We start from the raw sequence: 24197 nt of genomic DNA, 5'->3' as shown, positions 1-24197 counted from the left end.
AACAGTCCTCTGCTGTGTCCCAGAAGGAAAGCTGCCAAGCTGCCAACACACTAGGGCCTGGCTGTCCATGGCATGCGCCATCCTGCCCCCTTTCCTCGTGCCTCCATCTCTCCCTCCATCCATCACTAGAACCCCTGTTTTTTTCTCTGAATTGAGAACCACTGACTGTCTGCTCTATAGCCCTTCACACAGACATCAGCTCTCCTGTCTCATAGTCTGATAAATGTATAGGTCGCTACTGCATTGGTATGATGAACAACTGAAGTGTTGTCATTTCCCCTCCTATCCAATCCGCTTCGTCACAACCAATTTGCAATATCGCTCTCCTCCAACGCCTCGATGCATCCCTCCCGTTGTTATAGAGTAGGTTTGTGTCGGTGTTGGTTTGATCCGATCCTCCCCTGCTCCTCTTCATGATGGTAGTTTCTATAACGAGAGGGTCAAATTACTCCGAATGTCTCAACTGTTCCCACTTTCTGCTATGATGCTGCACGCTTGCAGAAAAATTAAGACTGAATTCTGTTTCACACCGACTGAGAATGTTTGTAAACAACTGAACCCAGGTCATTGCACGAGATCCCTTCTGAAAGTAAGTAACGGTTTTATTGTGGGACTGACGCGTAGGCTATCGCGTGTGATGTTTTTGAAACGATGCACGCACCGGCTTATATTTTGAAGAGTTAGATTTTATACATGGAAATATATGTATTCCCGCAAGTAATGTATATTCATGCATTGACATGTTGTTCACTAATAAACATGTTATATACAACCCCTCGCAAAGCTTTGAGAAAACAGCTGAAACGATGCTTCAGCAGAACAGTGTACGCACGCAAATACCTGCATTACCAGTTAAAAGAGTAACTAACAGTCTTGACATTGAACATTGAACCACCACATTTGTTACACAAAAAATATCTATTTAATACGTGTATTCTTCAAAATGCCGCGCGCGGTATCAAATTGTTCGATGAGCGAGGCTGTCATTGTTTTTGAAGATATTATAGTTTATGCTATAGCCTGTACAGTAGCCATACTAGTACTGTATATAATTGTCCAGCAGCCTCGAAGTAGGCTAGTTTTTGAAGTATAAGCTGTAAAAAGGATGACACAGGAACAGGGACATAATAATAACATTATACATGTGACACGTGAAAATGTGATTGTATTACAATGGTAACATAATGTGCAATGATGCAATCCCCCTATTATTTTAATGTTAGTTCAATAATTCATGGTGGGAGACTGGATAGAAAGTTATCTCTGGAATGCATTCGGTGGGGAATGGAATGAATGATGCCTGCCTGCATACACATTACTCATCACTGTCTGGCTGTCTGCCTGTCTGTCTGTCTGTCTGTCTGCCTTAACACTAATTCGCCCTAACTATAGCCATCTGGCCTGCCACTCTTTATAGAGATAATATCCATCCACAGCAATCGGGCTGCATAATGCATCAAGGTAGCCAACAGCTGAACATGTGACATGCATGGAACTTGCACAGTATGTGTTTGTTTCAGTCATTGGTTATTTCTTTTCAACATGCACCCCATGCCATGGCATTGCCCCGGTTCCACTAAGGAACTCAAGACTCACGGTCAAGACAAGCACCACAAGGGCAGACAGACCATGGTCACAGTCACACTTCAATTGGATATTCCCTATAGATCAGGGCTGTCAAACTCATTCCATGGAGGGCAGACAGACAGACAGACACGGCCTAGTGTCTGCTGGTTTTTGGTTATTCCTTTCAATTAAGACCTAGACAACCAGGTGAGGGGAATTCCTTACTAATCAGTGACCTTAATTCATCAATCTAGGACAAGGTTGGAGCGGAAACCCTCAGACACTTGGCCCTCAGTGGGATGAGTTTGACACGTGCTATAGATGATCTTTAGTTGGGCTACTCAAACTGTCAACAAACTACTGCAACTCTTGATACACAACAATTTGCCACTGTAGAGTTACGGTTAGTGGATAGTTCAATTAGGGGTCGGTTAACAGAAGTCAACATTACAAGCATCGTTAGTCATTCAAGTATAAGATACATAATGTAGTCTTTACAATTAAAAAATAATAATTCAACAGTTATACCATCTCTCAGCTTAAAGCTGCAATATGTAACTTTTGGAAATGTGTGTTATCAATCTATCATTCTCATTAAAAGCAAGTCAATCAATCAATCACATTTGATTTATAAAGCCATTTTACATCAGCTGATGTCACAAAGTGCGTATACAGAAACCCAGCCTAAAACTCCAAACAACAAGCAATGCAGATTAGAAGCACGTTGGTTAGGAAAAACTCCCTAGAAAGGCAGAAACCTAGGAAGAAACCTAGAGGAACTAGGCTCTGAGGGGTTGTCTCTTCTGGTTGTACCAGGTGGAGATTTTAAGAGTACATGGACATTAAGGCCAGATCGTTCTTCAAGATGTTAAAATGTTCATAGATGACCAGCAGGGTCAAATAATAACCACAGTGGTTGTAGTGGGTGCAACAGGTCAGCACCTCAGGAGTAAATGTCAGTTGGCTTTTCATAGCTGAGCATTCAGAGGTTGAGACAGCAGGTGCGGTAGAGAGGGAGGGAGAGGGAGATGGGGAGAGAGAGAGGGTGGAAAACAGCAGGTCCTGGACAAGGTAGCACATCCGGTGAACAGGTCAGGGTTCCATAGCCGCAGGCAGAACAGTTGAAACGGGAGCAGCTGCACGACAAGGTGGACTGGGGATAGCCAGGAGTCATCAGGCCAGGTAGTCCTGAGGCATGGTGCTAGGGCTCAGGTCCTGAGGGAGGGGGAGGGATAGAGTATATCTATTCTATGTGCGTTTGTTACGAATCCCTTTGGCCCTGCAGTCTAGGGTGGATGGAAACGAGACCCATAACATAACTCATGCAAATCATAATAGTGAAAAGGTAACAGTGTGAGGGGAGTAGGAGAGAAAAGGAATACACACTCAGGATACCCGTATCTGTAACAGTGTGAGGGGAGAAGGAGAGAAAAGGAATACACACTCAGGATACCTGTATCTGTAACAGTGTGAGGGGAGAAGGAGAGAAAAGGAATACACACTCAGGATACCTGTATCTGTAACAGTGTGAGGGGAGAAGGAGAGAAAAGGAATACACACTCAGGATACCTGTATCTGTAACAGTGTGAGGGGAGAAGGAGAGAAAAGGAATACACACTCAGGATACCTGTATCTGTAACAGTGTGAGGGGAGAAGGAGAGAAAAGGAATACACACTCAGGATACCTGTATCTGTAACAGTGTGAGGGGAGAAGGAGAGAAAAGGAATACACACTCAGGATACCTGTATCTGTAACAGTGTGAGGGGAGTAGGAGAGAAAAGGAATACACACTCAGGATACCTGTATCTGTAACAGTGTGAGGGGAGAAGGAGAGAAAAGGAATACACACTCAGGATACCTGTATCTGTAACAGTGTGAGGGGAGTAGGAGAGAAAAGGAATACACACTCAGGATACCTGTATCTGTAACAGTGTGAGCGGAGAAGGAGAGAAAAGGAATACACACTCAGGATACCTGTATCTGTAACAGTGTGAGGGGAGAAGGAGAGAAAAGGAATACACACTCAGGATACCTGTATCTGTAACAGTGTGAGGGGAGAAGGAGAGAAAAGGAATACACACTCAGGATACCTGTATCTGTAACAGTGTGAGGGGAGAAGGAGAGAAAAGGAATACACACTCAGGATACCTGTATCTGTAACAGTGTGAGCGGAGAAGGAGAGAAAAGGAATACACACTCAGGATACCTGTATCTGTAACAGTGTGAGGGGAGAAGGAGAGAAAAGGAATACACACTCAGGATACCTGTATCTGTAACAGTGTGAGGGGAGAAGGAGAGAAAAGGAATACACACTCAGGATACCTGTATCTGTAACAGTGTGAGGGGAGAAGGAGAGAAAAGGAATACACACTCAGGATACCTGTATCTGTAACAGTGTGAGGGGAGAAGGAGAGAAAAGGAATACACACTCAGGATACCTGTATCTGTAACAGTGTGAGGGGAGAAGGAGAGAAAAGGAATACACACTCAGGATACCTGTATCTGTAACAGTGTGAGGGGAGAAGGAGAGAAAAGGAATACACACTCTGGATACCTGTATCTGTAACAGTGTGAGGGGAGAAGGAGAGAAAAGGAATACATACTCAGGATACCTGTATCTGTAACAGTGTGAGGGGAGAAGGAGAGAAAAGGAATACACAGTCAGGATACCTGTATCTGTAACAGTGTGAGGGGAGAAGGAGAGAAAAGGAATACACACTCAGGATACCTGTATCTGTAACAGTGTGAGGGGAGAAGGAGAGAAAAGGAATACACACTCAGGATACCTGTATCTGTAACAGTGTGAGGGGAGAAGGAGAGAAAGGGAATACACACTCAGGATACCTGTATCTGTAACAGTGTGAGGGGAGAAGGAGAGAAAAGGAATACACACTCAGGATACCTGTATCTGTAACAGTGTGAGGGGAGAAGGAGAGAAAAGGAATACACACTCAGGATACCTGTATCTGTAACAGTTTTAGGGTAGAAGGAGAGAAAAGGAATACACACTCAGGATACCTGTATCTGTAACAGTGTGAGTGGAGAAGGAGAGAAAAGGAATACACACTCAGGATACCTGTATCTGTAACAGTGTGAGTGGAGAAGGAGAGAAAAGGAATACACACTCAGGATACCTGTATCTGTAACAGTGTGAGGGGAGAAGGAGAGAAAAGGAATACACACTCAGGATACCTGTATCTGTAACAGTGTGAGGGGAGAAGGAGAGAAAAGGAATACACACTCAGGATACCTGTATCTGTAACAGTGTGAGCGGAGAAGGAGAGAAAAGGAATACACACTCAGGATACCTGTATCTGTAACAGTGTGAGCGGAGAAGGAGAGAAAAGGAATACACACTCAGGATACCTGTATCTGTAACAGTGTGAGCGGAGAAGGAGAGAAAAGGAATACACACTCAGGATACCTGTATCTGTAACAGTGTGAGGGGAGAAGGAGAGAAAAGGAATACACACTCAGGATACCTGTATCTGTAACAGTGTGAGCGGAGAAGGAGAGAAAAGGAATACACACTCAGGATACCTGTATCTGTAACAGTGTGAGCGGAGAAGGAGAGAAAAGGAATACACACTCAGGATACCTGTATCTGTAACAGTGTGAGGGGAGAAGGAGAGAAAGGGAATACACACTCAGGATACCTGTATCTGTAACAGTGTGAGCGGAGAAGGAGAGAAAAGGAATACACACTCAGGATACCTGTATCTGTAACAGTGTGAGGGGAGAAGGAGAGAAAAGGAATACACACTCAGGATACCTGTATCTGTAACAGTGTGAGGGGAGAAGGAGAGAAAAGGAATACACACTCAGGATACCTGTATCTGTAACAGTGTGAGGGGAGTAGGAGAGAAAAGGAATACACACTCAGGATACCTGTATCTGTAACAGTGTGAGGGGAGAAGGAGAGAAAAGGAATACACACTCAGGATACCTGTATCTGTAACAGTGTGAGGGGAGAAGGAGAGAAAAGGAATACACACTCAGGATACCTGTATCTGTAACAGTGTGAGGGGAGAAGGAGAGAAAAGGAATACACACTCAGGATACCTGTATCTGTAACAGTGTGAGGGGAGAAGGAGAGAAAAGGAATACACACTCAGGATACCTGTATCTGTAACAGTGTGTGGGGAGTAGGAGAGAAAAGGAATACACACTCAGGATACCTGTATCTGTAACACTGTGAGGGGAGAAGGAGAGAAAAGGAATACACACTCATGATACCTGTATCTGTAACAGTGTGAGGGGAGAAGGAGAGAAAAGGAATACACACTCAGGATACCTGTATCTGTAACAGTGTGAGGGGAGAAGGAGAGAAAAGGAATACACACTCAGGATACCTGTATCTGTAACAGTGTGAGGGAAGAAGGAGAGAAAAGGAATACACACTCAGGATACCTGTATCTGTAACAGTGTGAGGGGAGAAGGAGAGAAAAGGAATACACACTCAGGATACCTGTATCTGTAACAGTGTGAGGGGAGAAGGAGAGAAAAGGAATACACACTCAGGATACCTGTATCTGTAAGAGTGTGAGGGGAGAAGGAGAGAAAAGGAATACACACTCAGGATACCTGTATCTGTAACAGTGTGAGGGGAGAAGGAGAGAAAAGGAATACACACTCAGGATACCTGTATCTGTAACAGTGTGATGGGAGAAGGAGAGAAAGGGAATACACACTCAGGATACCTGTATCTGTAACAGTGTGAGGGGAGAAGGAGAGAAAATGAATACACACTCAGGATACCTGTATCTGTAACAGTGTGAGGGGAGAAGGAGAGAAAAGGAATACACACTCAGGATACCTGTATCTGTAACAGTGTGAGGGGAGAAGGAGAGAAAAGGAATACACACTCAGGATACCTGTATCTGTAACAGTGTGAGGGGAGAAGGAGAGAAAAGGAATACACACTCAGGATACCTGTATCTGTAACAGTGTGAGCGGAGAAGGAGAGAAAAGGAATACACACTCAGGATACCTGTATCTGTAACAGTGTGAGGGGAGAAGGAGAGAAAAGGAATACACACTCAGGATACCTGTATCTGTAACAGTGTGAGGGGAGAAGGAGAGAAAAGGAATACACACTCAGGATACCTGTATCTGTAACAGTGTGAGCGGAGAAGGAGAGAAAAGGAATACACACTCAGGATACCTGTATCTGTAACAGTGTGAGGGGAGAAGGAGAGAAAAGGAATACACACTCAGGATACCTGTATCTGTAACAGTGTGAGCGGAGAAGGAGAGAAAAGGAATACACACTCAGGATACCTGTATCTGTAACAGTGTGAGCGGAGAAGGAGAGAAAAGGAATACACACTCAGGATACCTGTATCTGTAACAGTGTGAGGGGAGAAGGAGAGAAAAGGAATACACTCAGGATACCTGTATCTGTAACAGTGTGAGGGGAGAAGGAGAGAAAAGGAATACACACTCAGGATACCTGTATCTGTAACAGTGTGAGGGGAGAAGGAGAGAAAAGGAATACACACTCAGGATACCTGTATCTGTAACAGTGTGATGGGAGAAGGAGAGAAAGGGAATACACACTCAGGATACCTGTATCTGTAACAGTGTGAGGGGAGAAGGAGAGAAAATGAATACACACTCAGGATACCTGTATCTGTAACAGTGTGAGGGGAGATGGAGAGAAAAGGAATACACACTCAGGATACCTGTATCTGTAACAGTGTGAGGGGAGAAGGAGAGAAAAGGAATACACACTCAGGATACCTGTATCTGTAACAGTGTGAGGGGAGAAGGAGAGAAAAGGAATACACACTCAGGATACCTGTATCTGTAACAGTGTGAGGGGAGAAGGAGAGAAAAGGAATACACACTCAGGATACCTGTATCTGTAACAGTGTGAGGGGAGAAGGAGAGAAAAGGAATACACACTCAGGATACCTGTATCTGTAACAGTGTGAGCGGAGAAGGAGAGAAAAGGAATACACACTCAGGATACCTGTATCTGTAACAGTGTGAGGGGAGAAGGAGAGAAAAGGAATACACACTCAGGATACCTGTATCTGTAACAGTGTGAGGGGAGTAGGAGAGAAAAGGAATACACACTCAGGATACCTGTATCTGTAACAGTGTGAGGGGAGAAGGAGAGAAAAGGAATACACACTCAGGATACCTGTATCTGTAACAGTGTGAGCGGAGAAGGAGAGAAAAGGAATACACACTCAGGATACCTGTATCTGTAACAGTGTGAGGGGAGAAGGAGAGAAAAGGAATACACACTCAGGATACCTGTATCTGTAACAGTGTGAGGGGAGAAGGAGAGAAAAGGAATACACACTCGGGATACCTGTATCTGTAACAGTGTGAGGGGAGTAGGAGAGAAAAGGAATACACACTCAGGATACCTGTATCTGTAACAGTGTGAGCGGAGAAGGAGAGAAAAGGAATACACACTCAGGATACCTGTATCTGTAACAGTGTGAGGGGAGAAGGAGAGAAAAGGAATACACACTCAGGATACCTGTATCTGTAACAGTGTGAGGGGAGTAGGAGAGAAAAGGAATACACACTCAGGATACCTGTATCTGTAACAGTGTGAGGGGAGAAGGAGAGAAAAGGAATACACACTCAGGATACCTGTATCTGTAACAGTGTGAGGGGAGAAGGAGAGAAAGGGAATACACACTCAGGATACCTGTATCTGTAACAGTGTGAGGGGAGAAGGAGAGAAAAGGAATACACACTCAGGATACCTGTATCTGTAACAGTGTGAGGGGAGAAGGAGAGAAAAGGAATACACACTCAGGATACCTGTATCTGTAACAGTTTTAGGGTAGAAGGAGAGAAAAGGAATACACACTCAGGATACCTGTATCTGTAACAGTGTGAGTGGAGAAGGAGAGAAAAGGAATACACACTCAGGATACCTGTATCTGTAACAGTGTGAGTGGAGAAGGAGAGAAAAGGAATACACACTCAGGATACCTGTATCTGTAACAGTGTGAGGGGAGAAGGAGAGAAAAGGAATACACACTCAGGATACCTGTATCTGTAACAGTGTGAGGGGAGAAGGAGAGAAAAGGAATACACACTCAGGATACCTGTATCTGTAACAGTGTGAGGGGAGAAGGAGAGAAAAGGAATACACACTCAGGATACCTGTATCTGTAACAGTGTGAGGGAGAAGGAGAGAAAAGGAATACACACTCAGGATACCTGTATCTGTAACAGTGTGAGCGGAGAAGGAGAGAAAAGGAATACACACTCAGGATACCTGTATCTGTAACAGTGTGAGGGGAGAAGGAGAGAAAAGGAATACACACTCAGGATACCTGTATCTGTAACAGTGTGAGGGGAGAAGGAGAGAAAAGGAATACACACTCAGGATACCTGTATCTGTAACAGTGTGAGGGGAGAGGAGAGAAAAGGAATACACACTCAGGATACCTGTATCTGTAACAGTGTGAGCGGAGAAGGAGAGAAAAGGAATACACACTCAGGATACCTGTATCTGTAACAGTGTGAGGGGAGAAGGAGAGAAAAGGAATACACACTCAGGATACCTGTATCTGTAACAGTGTGAGGGGAGTAGGAGAGAAAAGGAATACACACTCAGGATACCTGTATCTGTAACAGTGTGAGGGGAGAAGGAGAGAAAAGGAATACACACTCAGGATACCTGTATCTGTAACAGTGTGAGGGGAGAAGGAGAGAAAGGGAATACACACTCAGGATACCTGTATCTGTAACAGTGTGAGGGGAGAAGGAGAGAAAAGGAATACACACTCAGGATACCTGTATCTGTAACAGTGTGAGGGGAGAAGGAGAGAAAAGGAATACACACTCAGGATACCTGTATCTGTAACAGTTTTAGGGTAGAAGGAGAGAAAAGGAATACACACTCAGGATACCTGTATCTGTAACAGTGTGAGTGGAGAAGGAGAGAAAAGGAATACACACTCAGGATACCTGTATCTGTAACAGTGTGAGTGGAGAAGGAGAGAAAAGGAATACACACTCAGGATACCTGTATCTGTAACAGTGTGAGGGGAGAAGGAGAGAAAAGGAATACACACTCAGGATACCTGTATCTGTAACAGTGTGAGGGGAGAAGGAGAGAAAAGGAATACACACTCAGGATACCTGTATCTGTAACAGTGTGAGCGGAGAAGGAGAGAAAAGGAATACACACTCAGGATACCTGTATCTGTAACAGTGTGAGCGGAGAAGGAGAGAAAAGGAATACACACTCAGGATACCTGTATCTGTAACAGTGTGAGCGGAGAAGGAGAGAAAAGGAATACACACTCAGGATACCTGTATCTGTAACAGTGTGAGGGGAGAAGGAGAGAAAAGGAATACACACTCAGGATACCTGTATCTGTAACAGTGTGAGCGGAGAAGGAGAGAAAAGGAATACACACTCAGGATACCTGTATCTGTAACAGTGTGAGCGGAGAAGGAGAGAAAAGGAATACACACTCAGGATACCTGTATCTGTAACAGTGTGAGGGGAGAAGGAGAGAAAAGGAATACACACTCAGGATACCTGTATCTGTAACAGTGTGAGCGGAGAAGGAGAGAAAGGAATACACACTCAGGATACCTGTATCTGTAACAGTGTGAGGGGAGAAGGAGAGAAAAGGAATACACACTCAGGATACCTGTATCTGTAACAGTGTGAGGGGAGAAGGAGAGAAAAGGAATACACACTCAGGATACCTGTATCTGTAACAGTGTGAGGGGAGAAGGAGAGAAAAGGAATACACACTCAGGATACCTGTATCTGTAACAGTGTGAGGGGAGAAGGAGAGAAAAGGAATACACACTCAGGATACCTGTATCTGTAACAGTGTGAGGGGAGAAGGAGAGAAAGGAATACACACTCAGGATACCTGTATCTGTAACAGTGTGAGGGGAGAAGGAGAGAAAAGGAATACACACTCAGGATACCTGTATCTGTAACAGTGTGAGGGGAGAAGGAGAGAAAAGGAATACACACTCAGGATACCTGTATCTGTAACAGTGTGAGGGGAGAAGGAGAGAAAAGGAATACACACTCAGGATACCTGTATCTGTAACAGTGTGTGGGGAGTAGGAGAGAAAAGGAATACACACTCAGGATACCTGTATCTGTAACACTGTGAGGGGAGAAGGAGAGAAAAGGAATACACACTCATGATACCTGTATCTGTAACAGTGTGAGGGGAGAAGGAGAGAAAAGGAATACACACTCAGGATACCTGTATCTGTAACAGTGTGAGGGGAGAAGGAGAGAAAAGGAATACACACTCAGGATACCTGTATCTGTAACAGTGTGAGGGAAGAAGGAGAGAAAAGGAATACACACTCAGGATACCTGTATCTGTAACAGTGTGAGGGGAGAAGGAGAGAAAAGGAATACACACTCAGGATACCTGTATCTGTAACAGTGTGAGGGGAGAAGGAGAGAAAAGGAATACACACTCAGGATACCTGTATCTGTAAGAGTGTGAGGGGAGAAGGAGAGAAAAGGAATACACACTCAGGATACCTGTATCTGTAACAGTGTGAGGGGAGAAGGAGAGAAAAGGAATACACACTCAGGATACCTGTATCTGTAACAGTGTGATGGGAGAAGGAGAGAAAGGGAATACACACTCAGGATACCTGTATCTGTAACAGTGTGAGGGGAGAAGGAGAGAAAATGAATACACACTCAGGATACCTGTATCTGTAACAGTGTGAGGGGAGAAGGAGAGAAAAGGAATACACACTCAGGATACCTGTATCTGTAACAGTGTGAGGGGAGAAGGAGAGAAAAGGAATACACACTCAGGATACCTGTATCTGTAACAGTGTGAGGGGAGAAGGAGAGAAAAGGAATACACACTCAGGATACCTGTATCTGTAACAGTGTGAGCGGAGAAGGAGAGAAAAGGAATACACACTCAGGATACCTGTATCTGTAACAGTGTGAGGGGAGAAGGAGAGAAAAGGAATACACACTCAGGATACCTGTATCTGTAACAGTGTGAGGGGAGAAGGAGAGAAAAGGAATACACACTCAGGATACCTGTATCTGTAACAGTGTGAGCGGAGAAGGAGAGAAAAGGAATACACACTCAGGATACCTGTATCTGTAACAGTGTGAGGGGAGAAGGAGAGAAAAGGAATACACACTCAGGATACCTGTATCTGTAACAGTGTGAGCGGAGAAGGAGAGAAAAGGAATACACACTCAGGATACCTGTATCTGTAACAGTGTGAGCGGAGAAGGAGAGAAAAGGAATACACACTCAGGATACCTGTATCTGTAACAGTGTGAGGGGAGAAGGAGAGAAAAGGAATACACTCAGGATACCTGTATCTGTAACAGTGTGAGGGGAGAAGGAGAGAAAAGGAATACACACTCAGGATACCTGTATCTGTAACAGTGTGAGGGGAGAAGGAGAGAAAAGGAATACACACTCAGGATACCTGTATCTGTAACAGTGTGATGGGAGAAGGAGAGAAAGGGAATACACACTCAGGATACCTGTATCTGTAACAGTGTGAGGGGAGAAGGAGAGAAAATGAATACACACTCAGGATACCTGTATCTGTAACAGTGTGAGGGGAGATGGAGAGAAAAGGAATACACACTCAGGATACCTGTATCTGTAACAGTGTGAGGGGAGAAGGAGAGAAAAGGAATACACACTCAGGATACCTGTATCTGTAACAGTGTGAGGGGAGAAGGAGAGAAAAGGAATACACACTCAGGATACCTGTATCTGTAACAGTGTGAGGGGAGAAGGAGAGAAAAGGAATACACACTCAGGATACCTGTATCTGTAACAGTGTGAGGGGAGAAGGAGAGAAAAGGAATACACACTCAGGATACCTGTATCTGTAACAGTGTGAGCGGAGAAGGAGAGAAAAGGAATACACACTCAGGATACCTGTATCTGTAACAGTGTGAGGGGAGAAGGAGAGAAAAGGAATACACACTCAGGATACCTGTATCTGTAACAGTGTGAGGGGAGTAGGAGAGAAAAGGAATACACACTCAGGATACCTGTATCTGTAACAGTGTGAGGGGAGAAGGAGAGAAAAGGAATACACACTCAGGATACCTGTATCTGTAACAGTGTGAGCGGAGAAGGAGAGAAAAGGAATACACACTCAGGATACCTGTATCTGTAACAGTGTGAGGGGAGAAGGAGAGAAAAGGAATACACACTCAGGATACCTGTATCTGTAACAGTGTGAGGGGAGAAGGAGAGAAAAGGAATACACACTCGGGATACCTGTATCTGTAACAGTGTGAGGGGAGTAGGAGAGAAAAGGAATACACACTCAGGATACCTGTATCTGTAACAGTGTGAGCGGAGAAGGAGAGAAAAGGAATACACACTCAGGATACCTGTATCTGTAACAGTGTGAGGGGAGAAGGAGAGAAAAGGAATACACACTCAGGATACCTGTATCTGTAACAGTGTGAGGGGAGTAGGAGAGAAAAGGAATACACACTCAGGATACCTGTATCTGTAACAGTGTGAGGGGAGAAGGAGAGAAAAGGAATACACACTCAGGATACCTGTATCTGTAACAGTGTGAGGGGAGAAGGAGAGAAAAGGAATACACACTCAGGATACCTGTATCTGTAACAGTGTGAGGGGAGAAGGAGAGAAAAGGAATACACACTCAGGATACCTGTATCTGTAACAGTGTGAGGGGAGAAGGAGAGAAAAGGAATACACACTCAGGATACCTGTATCTGTAACAGTGTGTGGGGAGTAGGAGAGAAAAGGAATACACACTCAGGATACCTGTATCTGTAACACTGTGAGGGGAGAAGGAGAGAAAAGGAATACACACTCATGATACCTGTATCTGTAACAGTGTGAGGGGAGAAGGAGAGAAAAGGAATACACACTCAGGATACCTGTATCTGTAACAGTGTGAGGGGAGAAGGAGAGAAAAGGAATACACACTCAGGATACCTGTATCTGTAACAGTGTGAGGGAAGAAGGAGAGAAAAGGAATACACACTCAGGATACCTGTATCTGTAACAGTGTGAGGGGAGAAGGAGAGAAAAGGAATACACACTCAGGATACCTGTATCTGTAACAGTGTGAGGGGAGAAGGAGAGAAAAGGAATACACACTCAGGATACCTGTATCTGTAAGAGTGTGAGGGGAGAAGGAGAGAAAAGGAATACACACTCAGGATACCTGTATCTGTAACAGTGTGAGGGGAGAAGGAGAGAAAAGGAATACACACTCAGGATACCTGTATCTGTAACAGTGTGATGGGAGAAGGAGAGAAAGGGAATACACACTCAGGATACCTGTATCTGTAACAGTGTGAGGGGAGAAGGAGAGAAAATGAATACACACTCAGGATACCTGTATCTGTAACAGTGTGAGGGGAGAAGGAGAGAAAAGGAATACACACTCAGGATACCTGTATCTGTAACAGTGTGAGGGGAGAAGGAGAGAAAAGGAATACACACTCAGGATACCTGTATCTGTAACAGTGTGAGGGGAGAAGGAGAGAAAAGGAATACACACTCAGGATACCTGTATCTGTAACAGTGTGAGCGGAGAAGGAGAGAAAAGGAATACACACTCAGGATACCTGTATCTGTAACAGTGTGAGGGGAGAAGGAGAGAAAAGGAATACACACTCAGGATACCTGTATCTGTAACAGTGTGAGGGGAGAAGGAGAGAAAAGGAATACACACTCAGGATACCTGTATCTGTAACAGTGTGAGCGGAGAAGGAGAGAAAAGGAATACACACTCAGGATACCTGTATCTGTAACAGTGTGAGGGGAGAAGGAGAGAAAAGGAATACACACTCAGGATACCTGTATCTGTAACAGTGTGAGCGGAGAAGGAGAGAAAAGGAATACACACTCAGGATACCTGTATCTGTAACAGTGTGAGCGGAGAAGGAGAGAAAAGGAATACACACTCAGGATACCTGTATCTGTAACAGTGTGAGGGGAGAAGGAGAGAAAAGGAATACACTCAGGATACCTGTATCTGTAACAGTGTGAGGGGAGAAGGAGAGAAAAGGAATACACACTCAGGATACCTGTATCTGTAACAGTGTGAGGGGAGAAGGAGAGAAAAGGAATACACACTCAGGATACCTGTATCTGTAACAGTGTGATGGGAGAAGGAGAGAAAGGGAATACACACTCAGGATACCTGTATCTGTAACAGTGTGAGGGGAGAAGGAGAGAAAATGAATACACACTCAGGATACCTGTATCTGTAACAGTGTGAGGGGAGATGGAGAGAAAAGGAATACACACTCAGGATACCTGTATCTGTAACAGTGTGAGGGGAGAAGGAGAGAAAAGGAATACACACTCAGGATACCTGTATCTGTAACAGTGTGAGGGGAGAAGGAGAGAAAAGGAATACACACTCAGGATACCTGTATCTGTAACAGTGTGAGGGGAGAAGGAGAGAAAAGGAATACACACTCAGGATACCTGTATCTGTAACAGTGTGAGGGGAGAAGGAGAGAAAAGGAATACACACTCAGGATACCTGTATCTGTAACAGTGTGAGCGGAGAAGGAGAGAAAAGGAATACACACTCAGGATACCTGTATCTGTAACAGTGTGAGGGGAGAAGGAGAGAAAAGGAATACACACTCAGGATACCTGTATCTGTAACAGTGTGAGGGGAGAAGGAGAGAAAAGGAATACACACTCAGGATACCTGTATCTGTAACAGTGTGAGGGGAGTAGGAGAGAAAAGGAATACACACTCAGGATACCTGTATCTGTAACAGTGTGAGGGGAGTAGGAGAGAAAAGGAATACACACTCAGGATACCTGTATCTGTAACAGTGTGAGGGGAGAAGGAGAGAAAAGGAATACACACTCAGGATACCTGTATCTGTAACAGTGTGAGCGGAGAAGGAGAGAAAAGGAATACACACTCAGGATACCTGTATCTGTAACAGTGTGAGGGGAGAAGGAGAGAAAAGGAATACACACTCAGGATACCTGTATCTGTAACAGTGTGAGGGGAGAAGGAGAGAAAAGGAATACACACTCAGGATACCTGTATCTGTAACAGTGTGAGGGGAGTAGGAGAGAAAAGGAATACACACTCAGGATACCTGTATCTGTAACAGTGTGAGCGGAGAAGGAGAGAAAAGGAATACACACTCAGGATACCTGTATCTGTAACAGTGTGAGGGGAGAAGGAGAGAAAAGGAATACACACTCAGGATACCTGTATCTGTAACAGTGTGAGGGGAGAAGGAGAGAAAAGGAATACACACTCAGGATACCTGTATCTGTAACAGTGTGAGGGGAGAAGGAGAGAAAAGGAATACACACTCAGGATACCTTTATCTGTAACAGTGTGAGGGGAGAAGGAGAGAAAAGGAATACACACTCAGGATACCTGTATCTGTAACAGTGTGAGGGGAGAAGGAGAGAAAAGGAATACACACTCAGGATACCTGAATCTGTAACAGTGTGAGGGGAGAAGGAGAGAAAAGGAATACACACTCAGGATACCTGTATCTGTAACAGTGTGAGGGGAGTAGGAGAGAAAAGGAATACACACTCAGGATACCTGTATCTGTAACAGTGTGAGGGGAGTAGGAGAGAAAAGGAATACACACTCAGGATACCTGTATCTGTAACAGTGTGAGGGGAGTAGGAGAGAAAAGGAATACACACTCAGGATACCTGTATCTGTAACAGTGTGAGGGGAGAAGGAGAGAAAAGGAATACACACTCAGGATACCTGTATCTGTAACAGTGTGAGGGGAGAAGGAGAGAAAAGGAATACACACTCAGGATACCTGTATCTGTAACAGTGTGAGGGGAGAAGGAGAGAAAAGGAATACACACTCAGGATACCTGTATCTGTAACAGTGTGAGGGGAGAAGGAGAGAAAAGGAATACACACTCAGGATACCTGTATCTGTAACAGTGTGAGCGGAGAAGGAGAGAAAAGGAATACACACTCAGGATACCTGTATCTGTAACAGTGTGAGGGGAGAAGGAGAGAAAAGGAATACACACTCAGGATACCTGTATCTGTAACAGTGTGAGGGGAGAAGGAGAGAAAAGGAATACACACTCAGGATACCTGTATCTGTAACAGTGTGAGGGGAGAAGGAGAGAAAAGGAATACACACTCAGGATACCTGTATCTGTAACAGTGTGAGGGGAGAAGGAGAGAAAAGGAATACACACTCAGGATACCTGTATCTGTAACAGTGTGAGGGGAAAAGGAGAGAAAAGGAATACACACTCAGGATACCTGTATCTGTAACAGTGTGAGGGGAGAAGGAGAGAAAAGGAATACACACTCAGGATACCTGTATCTGTAACAGTGTGAGGGGAAAAGGAGAGAAAAGGAATACACACTCAGGATACCTGTATCTGTAACAGCGTTATTTCTATGCTTCCTCTTCTTAAGTTTTGTTTTTGTGTCTTTTACTTTCAGTTTTGTACACCAGCTGAAAATACAATGATTCTCTACACTGTACTTGCTTGTTTTGTCACATAAACTGAAAGTAGGCAAACCATTAGAATGTTTGCAACCTGAAAATGGGGGAGCTTTTTCTGCATAGTGCATCTTCAACTCTAAAACCAATTCCTCTTGACCTCAAATGGATAATTGACTTCAGCTCATGCAATTCCAATTGGAAGATGTTGAGATCTAATCATGTTTGAGTAAACAATACAAGTCATTTCAGACACGGGTATAATGTAAGAGTAGGTAATTGTATGGGGCTAACACACCTTCCATCCTGAGTCACGAGTCAATGTGCTGTGATTATGCATGCTCTTGATTAAAACACCTACTCTCAGTGATGTGCATCCCAAATGGCATCATATTCTCTATGCAGTGTACTTCTTTTTACCCAAAAGTAGTGGACTGCAGAATATAGAGAATAGGGTGCCATTTGGAATGCAACCCACTGAACGCTGCCTGGTACAAAACTGGTTATTATTATCCTAGTCCCTGTCTATGAAATTGGGAGCATTCTCATTTCTCAGAGCTGAAATGACAACAGTAGGCCTATATCATCACTAAAGGCACTATTGCTGTGAAAACTACCTTGAGCAGTTGACAATTGAATCAGGAATGCATGTCAAAAAACAACTGAAAACATGTAGGGAAGGCATAGGAGCTACAAAAACATGACTTTATGCTCACAGGTAACCACCACCTCAAACAGGCAGGGGCGGGGCGTACAGTAGGATAGACTCTACCATGGGGGGGGGGGGCATTTTGCTATGGGGGGCCTTGCAGAGAGGCACTTACACAGGAACAGTCCAATCAGTCTAAAGACCAGGGCCATTCATACTATACTGAATACCAGTGTGACTGTTAATATGCATATATTTAATTAAACTACCATGTTGTACTCTCTGCCACTATATGATTCATTTTCTACCCTGTTCATCAGAGATCATATAAAATCATTCAGATTGATTCACACTATGACAGATCAACAGCCTATTAACTTTATGAGCATGGAGAGTCACTTCTCAGTATCGTACCTGTTGGTTTGTGGCCTCTCTCTCCCTTCCTCTCAGACTGTCTGTCTGTTCATGGTTGTCACTGATAACACCAAACAAAGTCTTAACAATGGAACACATCTTCATGAACCAAAGTCTCTGTGATGAAATTAAAGGCATTCGAAGTGAAAACACTCAAATTGGCCAGCTAGTTTGCCAGGGGTGGTGTGTTCTGTTGCCAAGAACCTTACTTACAGTCCTTTGCACATCTATCTTTGCTCTCTTCTTGACTGGTGGCATTGTGAACTTGCTAACTCTATGATGAAGACTAAGACACTGATTGTGCAAGTAATTATGTAGCTAGCAAGTGTTCTTGGCTTTAAAAAATTCACAGGTTTTCAGTCCTGCTTCTAACACTGGAGGGGACATGTCCCCCATGTCCTCCCCCCGGCTCCTACGCCCTTGCAGACAGGAATTTATAGACACACCACGTCAGGGAATACTATTCAATGATCATCAGCTCCAGTTTCCACTCTTAGATGATGATTAAACATAGATGCATTAGGATTGTCCTGCTGGGTTTTTGATCATCTGAGTGTATGTGTGAGAACCACTGGACTGTAAAATCCAGTGGGCTACGCCATTTAATACGTTTCAATCCATCCGTCAATCAATCAGTCAACCAATCAAACAATCAACTTTTTTTATAAAGGTTTTTTTTACCAATGCACTTATGCTTGACCTAAAATGTTCTGCATTTAATAATTCCCTATGATGTTATTTGGTAAGACAACCACCCTGTGCCACAACCCCACTGTCTGACTGTGCGTTAGGATTTTGCTAACAGTGAAAGTTCTAGATTAAGGGATTTACTTTCTAACAGCTTTTTCAGAGTGTTGAGTCATGATGCTTGTTGCTGTGTTTTATCCTAATGAAAAGAGCTGTTCCGTTTTACAGAGCGGGATGGGGAGCGAGACATTAAAACAGGAAGAAAAGCACTCAAATAATGACAAGGGAAGCGACTGCATAGTTGCTTCCTGTTCTGATTACAGGAAATGCACATGTCATTCTCTGTGACAAGAACATTTCCAAGAAAGGCATTCTCTCATTATTGCTTCATGAGTCTTCTGGCTTTAAACACACTTCTCAGTTTTTGAAAACCTTGGTGATCGAGAAGAAACCACATTTAAGGAAAAGTGGATACCTAGTCAGTTGTACAACTGAATGTATTCAACTGAAATATGTCTTCCGCATTTAACCCAACCCCTTTGAATCAGAAAGGTGCGGGGGGCTGCCTCAATCAACATCCACATCTTCAGTGCCCGGGGAACAGTGGGTTAACTGCCTTGCTCAGAAGCAGAACGACAGATTCCCTTATCAGCTTCGGGGATTCGATCCAGCAATCTTTGGGGTCCATGGCCCAATGCTCTAACCACTAGGCTACCTGCAGCCCCAGACACCAGTCAGGTTGACACAAATCTCAAAAAGGCATACAGTAGATGCCATCCACTGCGAACCATTTGCTCGACAAAAATAAGGATAGAAAATTAATCCCTTAACTCATCTGAATCCCTCAACTCATCTGAATCCCTCAACTTAATCCCTCATCTCATCTGACCCTCAACCCCTCAACTCATCTGACCCTTAACTCAATAGACCATGCAGTAATGACCACAAGCTGTATAGACAATAGCTCTATACAGAAATGACCAGCTTTGTTACTTGCGTTGCGAAAGACCGTCAGGGTTTATAACAGCTTTACATACATACTACGTACAGCCCACAGTAAACGGCATCATGGGACTGGTTGTGGCTTACAGAGGATTAAGCACAGCCAAGCTTATGTAAACTCAGCCCATTGACCCCACAGCCACCCGCCCCTCCCAGACCGGCCCGTACTGGTCACTCACCCTCTGTCCCTGCCAGGCCTCAGCCTATAGACCAACTATGTAGGCTATAATGGCACCCTATGTGACCAAAACAGCAGAGAAGTTTAGCCTCGCACCTCAACACTCTTAGTTGTTGCGGAAATTGACCCACTATGTCTTTACTTAGTGCATGCAAAGTCATCTAGCTGAGTCCACCTTTAAGGGCGCATATAATTAACTATAAATTGTGTAGACTCTTGGTGAACCTGATGATTAATATGACAGATAGCTGACATGATAAATCACAGGCTGGTGTTATGTACAGTAACATGATGGGTTGATGTTGTAATGCTGGCTGTCAAGCGTATTGTCATGAATCGCACAGCACTTAACCAAAATGAACAGTCCTCAGAGCCTTCAGTTCTGCTTTCTATTGCTTCACCAACCAACTGAATCATGCTTTTGGAATTTGATGGTACGAGGCCCCAAGAGCGTTTGTCCCTGTCAGTTTAATATCATTTTGTATAATGAGTCAGCCTGTACTGAGTTGTCTCTAACTTGCAATGACAGTGTCCTACCACCTTGCCAGGAGCTACTGCTGCTCTATGTCTACAGCTGAGGTTACAGATCTGAACTCCAATGATTGGCTGTGTCTAGAGATCTGAACTCCAATGATTGGCTTTGTCCCTACCAGAGATCTGAACTCTGAATCTACATACAGTACAGTAGAAAGTTCTACATGATCAATAAACAATTGGAATAATTTGTATACATTTTTTAAAGAAGAAAACATATGTTGAACTGTGAACATGTAGGGACATCAGTCAGTGATATGACATTAGACATAGAAAGAGAGTATATACCATGTATTTAAAGTAACCATAGATACAGACAACTAGTAGACTGAAATAGCATAAATTATTTGAGAAGGCCCTCCTAGTAGGCCTGTGTTAGTGCCTGCCCCATCCAGACCTACTCTAGGCCAAAGACAGGAGTTGAATAATTAATTAAAAACAACCGTGTCGTTATCAGAGCGCCATGGACTGGTAATAGATATACTGTAGTGGTCATGTGTCTGTCTGACTCTGCTGTGTTTAAAGAAATAATCCACTCAAAAACAATATCTGTGTATTTTTTCATTAGTCCACTATTAATGCAGTCCCTTAATGTTTTACATGACAGCAGTCAAGTTTTCAAGGTATTGAACTTTCAAGAATCAAAGTGTCACTTGGACTGCTGGACCGCTGACATGCAAAACATTGTCTGTCTGTGGGGTTGTTTAGTGGAAGTTACAAATAGCACTATCACATTCTTAAAATCATTCTTCAATGTTTTTTGCTGTTGATCTTTAAGGGACGGTTTCCTGGACACACATTAAGCCTAGTCCTGGACAAAAAAAAAAGCTCAATGGAGAATGTCATCACTTTCCAACCTCATTCACTCATTAGTTTTATGAAATTCACTGAGGAGAATGGTCCTCCCCTTCCTCCTCTGAGGAGCCTCCACTGGTGTCCACATGTGAAAAGGGCACATTTCTATGTTTTGTAGTAACAAATATGAAGTAAAAATGTTCTACCTGATGAAAAAAGGTAAGACATAAAAATAAACTGTGATTTTTTAAACCCGGGGAGCAAGAAAATAGCTTCCCTCAGGCTAGAAACTTGTTGCAAGTTTTGAAAATCACAATAAAACACGCCATTTTCACATAATATTATGTAGACACTGCTATGGGTATGAGATGATGAGTATCAGGTTGAAAAGTGGTGGAATTTCCCTTTAATATGTGAATTCATTATAATTTTTTGTGTGTTTTGTACAACTGTTGTTAATGGCACAGTTATGTGTCGCAGCTTTTTTTCTAAACCTAAAGAGCCGAAAGTAGCTTTTACAACATAGGCCTACTGCGTCCCACAATAGTTTTTCATAACACCGTAGGCACAGTCATTGACGCTGCTGTCATGTCTCCTTCGGAATATTGCCCATCAACCATTCTCAAGGGCGTTGCTTTGGTCTGAACATAACACTCACGGGGATAACATGAATTAACTTAGCACCAATAAAACAACAGTGTGTGCTCGTAGAGGATGAATAATAGAGAATGCTGTTTTTGAATGGCCTATCAACCTTGTAGAATTCAAAGATGCATCATTCTGCTTTCTAGCACAGTATGCTTTCACCGTGTGACCCCAATGAGAATTTAGTCATCGCTTTGCCACCTTTTGTTTCTCCTAAAACCACGTCAGGTTTATTCAAATGCAGTTTCATGTGTCTTTCATTCTTAAAGAATTTGCCTCTATAGTTTGGTGTTTTGAAAGATCGTGTTATATTGCTGTTGCTTTTGAGTCTAGCTAAATGTCCACATAAGTCCACTTTTGGAAGACGTATTCATATTGCTATAAAACTCCTGTATTATGATCCAGATGAGCAGAGCTGTTATGTAAATGCTCACAATGTGTCATTACAGGTTCACAATTCAGTACATCATTATTGGATTGCGTTCAAATAGTAGTTTAGAACCTATTAAATGACTCAAGCCTGTAGCTTTATACGGTATGTGTTTCATTTGAAGGGGTAATTCAAGTAACATTTGTGACCTCACGTATTCTTCAACCTTATTATAGTGACTTGGCAATAAACAGTCATAGGAAGTAGGCCTCCCGAGTGGAGCAGTGGTCTGAGGCAGTGCTAGCTGTGCCACTAGAGATTCTGGTTAGAGTCCAGGCTCTGTCGCAGCCGGCCGCGACCGGGAGAACCATGGTGCGGGGCACAATTGGCCCAGCGTCGTCCGAGTTAGGAGAGGGTTTGGCCCGGCAGGGATGTTCTTGTCCCATCATGCTCTGGCGACCCCTGTGGCGGGCCGGGCGCATGCACGCTGACACGGTCGCCAGGTGTACAGTGTTTCTGGGTTAAATGGGCAGTATGGCTTGGTTGGGTCGTGTTTCAGATGAGTCATGGCTCTTGACCTTCACCTCTCCCGAGTCTCTATGGGAGTTACAGCGATGAGGCAAGACAGTAACTACCAATTGGATACCAAGAAATTGGGGAGAAAAAAAGAACTGTCATAGGATACATCCCAAATGGCACCATATTCCCTATATAGGGCTCTGGTCCAAAGTAGTGCACCATGTAGGGAATAGGGTGCCATTTGGGACAAAGGCATAGTGGCTGGCTGTAACACACCCTTGTAGAAAGCCAAGGATAACGCCTTGCGCTCCTATTCATTTCTATTTATTTGTCTTACACGCTTGTCGGAAGTGCTCATGATTCAGAAGCCCTGCGCACGCTGGGTAGGCAAAGTGTTCCCATTTTTAACCATTTCATTTGTCTGATGGGACAAACTCCACCTACCCGGCGGACCAGGAGAGCTGTGGCTAAATCAAGAGAGCCTACTGTGCTGGCCAATCGGCAACTTTTAAAACCATGACCAGAGAGAGACGGTCAAAGAATACATCAGAGAGCTTCTGTTTTTATGAGTGACTTCATGTTTTTATGTCAACACTGTTTTTATTCAACGCTTTTAAAAACATAAAACGCTCTTCTCCCTACTTCCACTCTCCCTGCAGCTGCAATGAATAAGTAGCCAAGTGTATCGATAGTAGCAAAGTGTATCGATAGTAGCCAAGTGTATCGATAGTAGCCAAGTGTATCGATAGTAGCCAAGTGTATCGATAGCAGCCAAGTGTATTGATAGTAGCCAAGTGTATCGATAGTAGCCAAGTGTATCGATAGCAGCCAAGTGTATCGATAGCAGCCAAGTGTATCGATAGTAGCCAAGTGTATCGATAGTAGCCAAGTGTATCGATAGCAGCCAAGTGTATCGATAGTAGCCAAGTGTATCGATAGCAGCCAAGTGTATCGATAGCAGCCAAGTGTATCGATAGCAGCCAAGTGTATCGATAGCTGTCAAGTGTATCGATAGCAGCCAAGTGTATCGATAGTAGCTAAGTGTATCGATAGTAGCTAAGTGTATCGATAGTAGCTAAGTGTATCGATAGTAGTCAAGTGTATCGATAGTAGCCAAGTGTATCGATAGTAGCCAAGTGTATCGATAGCAGCCAAGTGTATCGATAGTAGCCAAGTGTATCTGTCACGCCTTGGTCTTAGTATTTTGTGTTTTCTTTAATTATTTGTTCAGGCCAGGGTGTGACATGGGTTATTGTGTTGTCGTATTGTTTTTTTTTGTAGGCATTGGGATTGTGGTTGATTAGGGGTGTGTCGAGTGTAGGCTTGGCTGCCTGAGGCGGTTCTCGATCAGAGTCAGGTGCTTCTCGTTGCCTCTGATTGGGAACCGTATTTAGGTAGCCTGAG

The 24197-nt window shown here is 43.8% G+C and overlaps 1 protein-coding gene across 2 annotated transcripts in view; it reads left to right on the top strand.

Annotated features, from left to right (window-relative positions):
* Positions 1 to 360: 360 nt before the first annotated feature.
* LOC109901036 (oxidation resistance protein 1-like) overlaps positions 361 to 24197 on the top strand; it is a 209693-nt gene continuing 185856 nt past the window's right edge. The window contains exon 1 of one of the 2 annotated variants that reach the window (XM_031788002.1): positions 361 to 589. The gene's annotated coding sequence lies outside the window, so the exon portion shown is untranslated. The remainder of the gene's footprint in view (positions 590 to 24197) is intronic. The other variant, XM_031788006.1, reaches the window with a different exon arrangement.

Source organism: Oncorhynchus kisutch, linkage group LG2 (assembly GCF_002021735.2).
Source record: "Oncorhynchus kisutch isolate 150728-3 linkage group LG2, Okis_V2, whole genome shotgun sequence".
Classification (NCBI taxonomy): Eukaryota; Metazoa; Chordata; class Actinopteri; order Salmoniformes; family Salmonidae; genus Oncorhynchus; species Oncorhynchus kisutch.
Note: the sequence above shows the minus strand (reverse complement) of the source record. Positions and strands in the feature narration are given on the sequence as shown.